We start from the raw sequence: 9,295 nt of genomic DNA on the forward strand, positions 1-9,295 counted from the left end.
ATGTCTGGAAAACAGACAAAAAATGGCCACCAAGATTGTGATCTTACTTGTCACAATAATGGTGATTGCTTGCTTATAATCCAAAAGACCCTTCTATAAAAATTAAAAGCAATAGGAATAAATATTTATCAATGCATACATTTCATTAAAAATGACTGTTTTGAGGCATATATTCTTCCTTTTCCTACCTTGCAGAATCACAGAACTGTAGGGATTGGAAGGGACCTCTGGAGATCATTGAGTCCTCTCTTATTCGGTATTGAGTCACCATTATTAAGTGTAGCCAGCACCAAAGGACCTAACGTGCTCCATGATCCCAAAGCAGAACATACTTCAGATTGTTGTTCTGGTTCTATCATCAGAGTGCAAACACCTCTGAGACAATAAGCCACAGCACCCTGGATTAAAAAGGTCTTTCTGTGAAGGAAAAGCCTGTACAGAGTACCAGGTATTTAGGAATATACGTATTTTAGGGTATAACACTTAAGTTATAAGTTAAGTTAGCAATATAACTGAATGGGCAGTCATCATTGGAGCCTCACTAGCTGCTCTAGTGGTTCCATTCTTCATGTGAGAAGTAATTCCATCTCCTTGCAAGCTTGATCCTAATCCTCTTCTGAGCAGAAGTTGCAATTGTTTTAAATTCTGAAGACAACTTCTGTGAAGGAAGTAGGGGAGAATATTCAGTGCTGCATGCATTGGAGCTCAGCAAAATCCAGCTCCATGATGTTGGCTAATTTGTTTCACATTCCAGCAGGCATGAGAATGGACAGATTTGTGTGAATTTATCACCAGCATGTGCTGGAAAAAAAACCAGCTGTCAGAGATGCTTTATGACAAGAAGCATTCATTTCAGGTCGGATGTCCTTTCCTATAGATTGCCACGACTTTGTGTTGTACAGTGAAATCCTTCCTCTCTGCCCAGTTACCACTGCTCTGTTGTTAATTACACAGAGGTGTTTTATCAGTGCAGTGCCAAGGATGTTGTGCTGCACTGCATCTATCTTGTTTGCAAAGTGCTGATATTTGTGAGACTGGTTATGTCAGCTGAGCATTTTTCCTACCTCTCTATGGCTTCATCTGTAGGAGTGTTGGCTGCTTTCTTTGAAGACGTAGAGGTTTCTAAGCAGGACCACTAGAGGTTGCCATACACCTCGCTAATTAGGCATGCACATTAAGCATTAAGTGAATTTATGGGGCTAGTTTTTCCTTTTTTCTCATCCTCTCACAGCAGCCATGGCTGTGTGAGCCGCCATGAACGGTTTATCAGCTTCTCTCCATTGGACAACTAAAGGAAATTAAAAGAAATACCATATGATGGCACAGCTTAATTTGTTGTGCGCTCTTATCTCTTTGGCCATCCTGGAGACACGGCAGACGTTGCTCCAGAATCCAGTCTTTTAAGAATAAAATTGCATGATGTTACATGAAATTGCTCCTCTTCAGCACTGAGATGGTTTTTAATGGAGTGTAATTTGGAAGAAGAATGTCTGAAATTCAGTAAAATGGTGTATTGCGTATGCAGAATGTTCAGTAATAATTAGAGATTGGACCAGATGACCTTTAAATGTCCCTTCCAACTCAAATAGTGATGTTATTCTACAATTCCAAGTATTATCAATCAGGAAATTTCGTTCTGGATGAGAAAAATTTGTACCAGAGTTGGTGCTGCAAAAAGAAGAATGCGCATGAAATGAGTGCAAGATGTATTTCCCACAGCAATGCTCTTTTAATTTTATTTGTTTCTAAAGAACTCTCTGGATTTTAATAGTAGGTGCACGTGTCTCTGTGTTTATATTAGTGCATATGAAGCTGTGTAGCTACATATATAAACGTACAGTAATGCACATCTGGACCCCAGCGATTTCAGGTTTATCAGCCAGTTTTCTATGAAGGCCTTAATTGCTTAAAGTAAAGTTGTCAGAGTCCTGTAATACCTTTTGTGATCACAGCAGTAACTTGAGATTGACAAGGGAACTACAGAAATGTTCGCTGTGAACTTTCTTCAGTCTTTATGATATTGAATCATTTCAGTTTGTAGAATCACAGAATCGTTAAGATTGGAAGAGATCTCCAAGATCACCTAGTCCAATCATCCACCCACCAGCAGTATTGCCCACTAACCACATCCCTGAGTGCTACATCTACCCTTTCCTTAAACACCTCCAGGGACAGAACCCCACCACTCCATGGGCAGCCTGTGACAGTGCCTGGCCTCTCTTTCTAAGAAGAAATTGTTCCTAATACCCAACCTGAACCTCCCCTGGTGCAATTTGAGGCCATCAGCTCTTGTCCTCTCTCTCTCCTATCACTGGTTACCCAAGAATGAGTTTGGCTATGATGTAAATATGACCCGAGTTTGTGAATTCAGATTTTGTTTAGCTCACCGTGTTCTGTATTAAAGTGTTTAATTTTTTTTTCCTTCAGAGTTTCATTGACCTTCAGGTCAATGAAGGACAGGTTGCCCAAGCAGGTTGTGGATGCCCCATCCCTGGAGGCATTCAAGGCCAGGCTGGATGTGGCTCTGGGCAGGCTGGTCTGCTGCTTGGCGACCTGCACGTAGCAGGGGGTTGGAACTGGATGATCATTGTGGTCTTTTTCAACCCAGGCCATTCTATGAGTCTATAATTCTATGATCTTCATGGCATGACACATCTTTGTGATATTTCTGAAATAATTTGATAGAGTGCTAGATCTCTCAGTGAGTATTCTTTACACCCACTTTTTTATAGGCTGTATGCAGTCAGATTAGTTGATCATATTGTCAACTGTCACATTATATTGCTCTAAAGAGAGCATGTTACTTGCCTGTGCTTTCCCCTAGATTGTCAGTCACTGATTTTATAAATCAGAAACAAGGAGAAAATTAATCATTTCTCTTGTCTCATGTGTTTGGCAGAATGGTGATGAGTTTGCAATGTATTTGTTAATCAGGTCTGCACATAGAGCTGTCAGTCTTTATGGCTTTGGGGGGAAATTGAAGTCTCTCCTGACTTCACAACTTGATTTATAAAAAAAGTACAATCAGAAGAATTTCATTCTGTGGTTGGTTCCGTAGCATTGAGGTGCATTGATGTGGATTTGGAGGTTGGGACTGTGTGGTTTTTGTTTGTTTGTTTTTGCTTTGCTTGTTTGTGTTGCTTTATCTTTACTCCAAATCTACCCTTTCTTCAGGCAAGATCTCTGCATAGAAGCAGCAGACATTTGAGTTGAACAGGCACTGCTTCTTCAGGCAGCCCTTCTGCAAAGAAGACACAACAGCAGGACGTGTGTGATCTGACCTGCTGATCAAGGGCCAAATTAAACCAAAAATTCTGAGATTAGTGATGTGCAAAAGTGATGAAATTAGAATTCACCAACTGCTTCATCAGATTTCTTAACATTGGCAATTATGAGACAGAATTGCTGGCTTGAAACTCCCTAGTCTGCTCCCAGGTAGGAAGATGAATGTGTCCCTCCCCACTGTGGTTTGCACTGATCATTCTGGTTTTCCTGCCTCCTTGTGCCCTTTAATGTTCAGGTGCTTTTGGGCAGCCCCGTAGCATCCAGCTTCCTGTAGAGCAGTGGGGCAGTTGGTGCAGAACACTGGTGCAACCGGGGTAACCAAATCAAAGGAATTTCTGAAGGAGAAGGACTGGAAAAAATGGTCAGGGTGCTGCAGTAGTGCTTCAAAGCCTTTTGGCTTCTGATTTAATTCTCTTTCATCAACAACAACAAAGGAAGTTGCTTCTTATTTTTAAATGGTAAAATTTCAGAGCAGTCAGAACTTCAGATTTTAAGTGAAAAGTATGCGTGCAGCAAAATAAATTAATGAACAGAGTGTGCAGCATTTCTGTTAAAATCATATTTCTGGCTTCTTTCTTTCATCAGTGAAATGAATGGTGTTAAATCAGAACTGCTTTCAGATATGATGTTTTTTAGGACTATTCTGAATTTAGGGGTCTGACTGTTTGACCCACTGAGGCATTGTATGGGAAAAGCCTGATTTTGTAAATGTCAGCTTTCAGTTTTCAATAATCAAAGAGTAAGGTAATTAGACGTAAGACATTAGCAGGTGGAGTAAGAATGTGATAACCAACCTTTGCATTGACTCACACGGTAGAAAACTGTGTCCTTTCTTACTTTTCTTACTTTGGTACTGCTGTAACAGAGCATTTGTGTTGCTTGGAGCTGCATGGCTGTGGGGTGCTTTGGACTATGCAGGTTTGCATTGTCCCATGCATGCTGGGAGCTGGACCTCAACAGCAGCTTCTGAATGAAACGGTGAGAGCAATCTGTAGACAAACTGTGTATCTGGGTTCCAGTTTTAATTGGACAATTAAGTTAAATCTCTGTTTACTGATCTCTTAATCATAACAGAAGTGTCCATACCCTTGAGAAAAGAGGCTCCCGATCTCACGCCAAGGCATTGAGGGACTCCAGCAGTCAAGTTATGCAGTAGTGGTAGGTGGGAGTTCTGAACGGTGCAATAAATGCACCATGATCAGAGCTGCTAAAGACTGAACCTCCTGAGTGTGAGCTTTCCCCTTCCTTTTACTAACCAAGTGAAAAGGAAAAAGAAACAAAGGGCAATGGGTAGTTTCACTGAAATAGCAGTTTGGCTTCAGACGGTTTATCTGCAACTCAGCTATCATCTTCTGCGTTTGCTTTAAAAGGCAATCTGGCCATCTCAGCACCACTCTGAGACAGTGATGCCCTACATATAACACTGTGGTTAATCATGGAATCATAGAATGGCCAGGGTTGGAATGGACCTCAAGAATCATGAAGCTCCAAGCCCCCGCCACAGAGCAGGGCCACCAACCTCTACATTTAATACCAGCCCAGCTGCCCAGGGCCCCATCCAGCCTGGCCTTGAACACCTCCAGGGACGGACGGGGCATCCACAGCCTCTCTGGGCAGCTGTTCCAGCGCCTCACCACTCTCTTGATACAGAAATCTGCTGCTATGAATATTTGTGTCAATGTTTTGTCGCCTTTGCTAGATGCTTTTGGTTATCACTAAACTCCCTTCAGAATGGAAGGCTGCAGAACTGATAGGCACAGCTTCAGAAATGAGAATTAGAAGCCTTAAAGATGTTGTGCTTTTAATGCTTCTCAATTCTGAATAGTTTGGTAGCATTATAGATTAGAGGAGAACATGTTGTTACCTAGCTTGGATATAAATGATTTTCTATTTCTGAGAAGCTGCTTTAGAAGATTATTTCTGCACAGTGCATTATGGTACAAAAATGATAATTTCATCCTTACAGGATGTTCCAAGTGGAGTGAAAACAAATGGCTTTTCAGAAAAGAGCCTTCATTATATTTCCCAGGTATGACAGGATGAGAGGGGGTGGCCTTAAGTTGCACCAGGGGAGGTTTAGGCTAGATATTAGGAAAAAATTATTCTCTGGAATATCAGGCACTGGCATGGGCTGCACAGGGAGTGATGGGGTCACTGTCCATGGAGGTGTTCCAGAACCATGAAGATGGGACACTTGGGGACGTGGTCAGTGGGCATGGTGGGATGAGCTGGGATTGTGCTTGGGGATCATAGAGATCTTTTCAACCTCACTGGAGGTTCAAGAATCTCTGGCGTGATTTTGTTGGGAGATAAAAACAATTTGTAAAGATCTTGCCAGAATTAAATAAAAGCAGCATATGCTGGCTTCGTTAGCAGCTTGTTGACCTAGATGAGCAGTGGAGAAGATGATAAGCTGATCAGTCTTGCCAAAATGGGGAGGTGTCATTGCAATTAGCAGGAAAAGCTGTGACAAACGAGGGGAGACAATCATTTCTCAGATTAGGAAAAAAGAATAGCAGTGTCAAATGTCTTGCTGATAGCAAAGTAAATGGAAGCTACTTTTTAAAAGGAATGAAACACGCTTGTTGGTGTGCATTGAGTGTAGTTGTGGGCAGACATAAAAATGCTACATTAACAGAAAGAGGAGTGCTCCGTAGTGTTGGCCTGTTTTGCTGGGGTGTAGCATATGGAGGTGAGGCTTTAGGACCACGTCAGCTGTTTCCAACATGGAAATATCCTTGAATTTGGTTTAAGCCTAGTGGGTCCTGCTGGGGCTCCTGAGGGGACAGTAATGCCATCATCCTCCATCTGGCACGAGCAGCTGAGCACCCTGCATGCCGTTAGAAATGCTTGGGACCCCCCAGCCCCATCCCTGCTGTGGGCTGGCTGCCCCCCAACAGCTCGAGCTGCTCAGGGCCCATCCGTGGCCTTGGGCATCTCCAAGGATGGGACACCCACAGCTCTGGGCAGCAGTGCCAGGGCCTCACCGCTCTCTGGGTAAAGAATTAGCACTGAAAAAATCGGCCATAGAACTGAAATTCATTGAAATCTTGATACCTATTTCATCTAACACTCGTGCATCCACTGCTAAACCGTATCCCATTACATCCACACATCTCATAAATGCCTGCAGAGTAGTATCTCTGGAAAGCATTTAGTTTTAGTTTTATTTTCTTTCCTTATTTCCCCAGTTTGCAAGTTGAACTTCAGTATTATATTGGGGTGTTCAAAATAATCAGATAACCAGAAGTGAGATGTCTCTCTGCAACAAATCTTACTCGTGGCTAACTAATCAGTAATGGCAGAACAAAGATTAGAAATACATGAAGTCCTGGTTCTTAGCAGGTGCCAAAGGAAAAGCTTGCACATAAAATTACTTCAGCATTTTTCCTTATTTCCAATGAAGGTGATTTAGTTTTTACATTCTAGATCAATCTGAAGGAATACATTTGATTGATTGCCATGAATACCATTATCTTCTTCTTTTTTGTTTGTTTTTTTTTTTGCTGTTAAAGATCTTTCATCACTGCTAGCCCTCAGAATCTAGTCTCATTTATGATTTCTGCAGGTTTCATTTTGAGAAGAAGCAAAAGTGAGAAAGCTATCAGTGTTACTCCAGTTCTGTTAGTGCAATTCTGACTTCTTTTAACTGGTCTGGAAGAAAAGAAAATCAATACACTGCAAACAATTGCTGAGTTGTATTCCACTATATTTTTGGGGTTTTTGGGGGGATCTATTGTAAAGTGATCCTTACAGTTTTTGCAACTAAAAAAGTTCGTTCTGTAGCAGAAATTATCCTCTGCAAGATCTGAGAGCTTAAAAACTCCCTTAAAAAAGGGAATGCTAACAGTCTTTTAGAAACGGTTATCTGTTCTTCTAGGAGAATCACAGAAACTGCAGTTCTGTCTTTGTTATTTCTTTTAAGGAACATTGTCCCATAAATAACGTTCCATTCAAAACAAACTGCAAAGTGACTCAGGACAATAACTTGCTTCAACCTGTCCTCTGTCTTCAGTTGCAGGCTGCTTGGCTCATCACTGCTTCATTCAGACACAGCAGATACTATTTCCTTTTTAGAAATTTTCTCTCTGGGGAAAAAACTGTCAACTGCAATCTAAATGAATGAATGAGCAACAGACTCAGGAGGGTTTATCTCATAGATGAAAATCGTGCTATAGCTTCAAGTAGGCATTAGTATAAGATAATATAGCACACGATATAAAATAAAATAGCATTGATTTTAAATCACGGCTTCTGTTTTTGTGTGGCTGCTGCTGATTTCACGTTATAACTGATGCCTTTAACCATGGTTGACACTTTCCAAGTGTGCAGTTTCTCTCTCCTGGTGTGTAAAGATGTCTGCTTTTGCAGCAGATCTATGCCACGCACAGATATTTTGCTTTTGGACACCACGGCTGTGTGCATTGTCAGGCAGGCTTTTGAACTGATTCTAGGAGGACAAAACCCATCTGAGTCCACAAGAACTTGAGTCACAGTACTTCCCACCACCATATGCTTTCACCTTATTTTGCATGGCTCAGAAGTAAAATACTGTGCTTGAAAACATCTGACACTTTAAAGTGGAGGATGAAACTATAGATGCAAAAAAAAGGATCAGGATTTAACTTCTTTAAAGTGCAACTGGTCTTTATAACCGTTGAATGACTCAGCCTTTTTAATGGTCGTGGCCTACAGCAAGTTGAGGAAAGAACAGGCTTTTAGGTAGTAAATACACTTAACTGCGATGAATAAATAAATTGGCTATGAAGCTGTGTAGAGACATGTCTCTTTAGCTCATTAATTATACTCTTGGGTCCACAAATAGCTCTTTCACCAAATACCACAATTTACATGGGCTCAGACTGGATGGATCCCACTGTGCATTGGGCGATGGTTCAGGTGAGCAGTGCTGCAGTCCCTCCTGCTCTGCCCTGGAGCTTTCCTTCCACGGGAGGTTTGCAGCTTCCTGCAGGCTGCAGAGTTGGTGCTGACCATAGAATCACTGAGGTTGGAGAAGACCTCCGAGACCCCCACGTCCAGCCCCAGCCCTCCCACGCCATGCGCACTGACTGTGTCTGCAAGTGCCACATCTCCGTGGCTCTTGAATGTGCATCTTCCAAGGAATGGTTCATCTGGGTGACAAAAGACTTCCTTCTGCGTCTCAAATGCTGGCACCAATTAAAGATTCCCAGCTCTTTCATATCTTTTTTGTTAAGGGTCATCAATTTCTTGTGCCTGGTCCTAATGAACAAATCCTTTTGTTCTTTTTAACACAACTTCACCTGTACAGAGATAATTTGGCCTTTCTGTACAAGAATTTCATATTTATTATTTGATTTACAGTCTGTCAATTACTTGCAGGATTTGTTTTTCACTTACTTGTCCTCTTTCACTGTGAATACTTCTGTTCACAAACCCAGTACTCCTGCCATAAGCCCTTGGTGTACATTTGGTCAGCACTGTGACAGAGTGCCTCACCAGAGCAAGGCAACTTCTGTCTGTGATGCATTATCACAAATAATCTCTTCTGAAGTATTCAAATAATGCTTATGCTTCTCCATTCTGTGTTTGAAGTGCTCCAGTATGGACTGTGAAAGGGCTGATGTGATCTCCTGCATCCCCAGCACCAACTCCAATAGTATGCTAAGCAGCTTAGCTGTGCTACCTCTGCCATGGCAGAAACCCACCTCACACCACCTCTCTGTTGTTAACTCATGCATGTTAGTCATTTGTAATATTCTTCAGTACTAAACAAACAAAAAAAAAAAAGTAATAATAATACTTAAGCAGTTTTCTTTCTGCTGTGGTTCATTGGTATGACTTGCCATGCTGGTACCTTTCCTACAGGAAAGCTGGGGAGGGACTTTTTGTGAGGGCATGAGAGGAGATGGTTTTAAACTGGAAGAGGGTAGATTTGGGTTAGATATTTTTACTGAGAGGGTGGTGAGACACTGGGACAGGTTGCCCAGTGTGGTTGTGGATGCCCCCTCCCTGGAAGCATTCATGGCCA

This window comes from Meleagris gallopavo, chromosome Z (genome assembly GCF_000146605.3).
Source record: "Meleagris gallopavo isolate NT-WF06-2002-E0010 breed Aviagen turkey brand Nicholas breeding stock chromosome Z, Turkey_5.1, whole genome shotgun sequence".
Taxonomy (NCBI): Eukaryota; Metazoa; Chordata; class Aves; order Galliformes; family Phasianidae; genus Meleagris; species Meleagris gallopavo.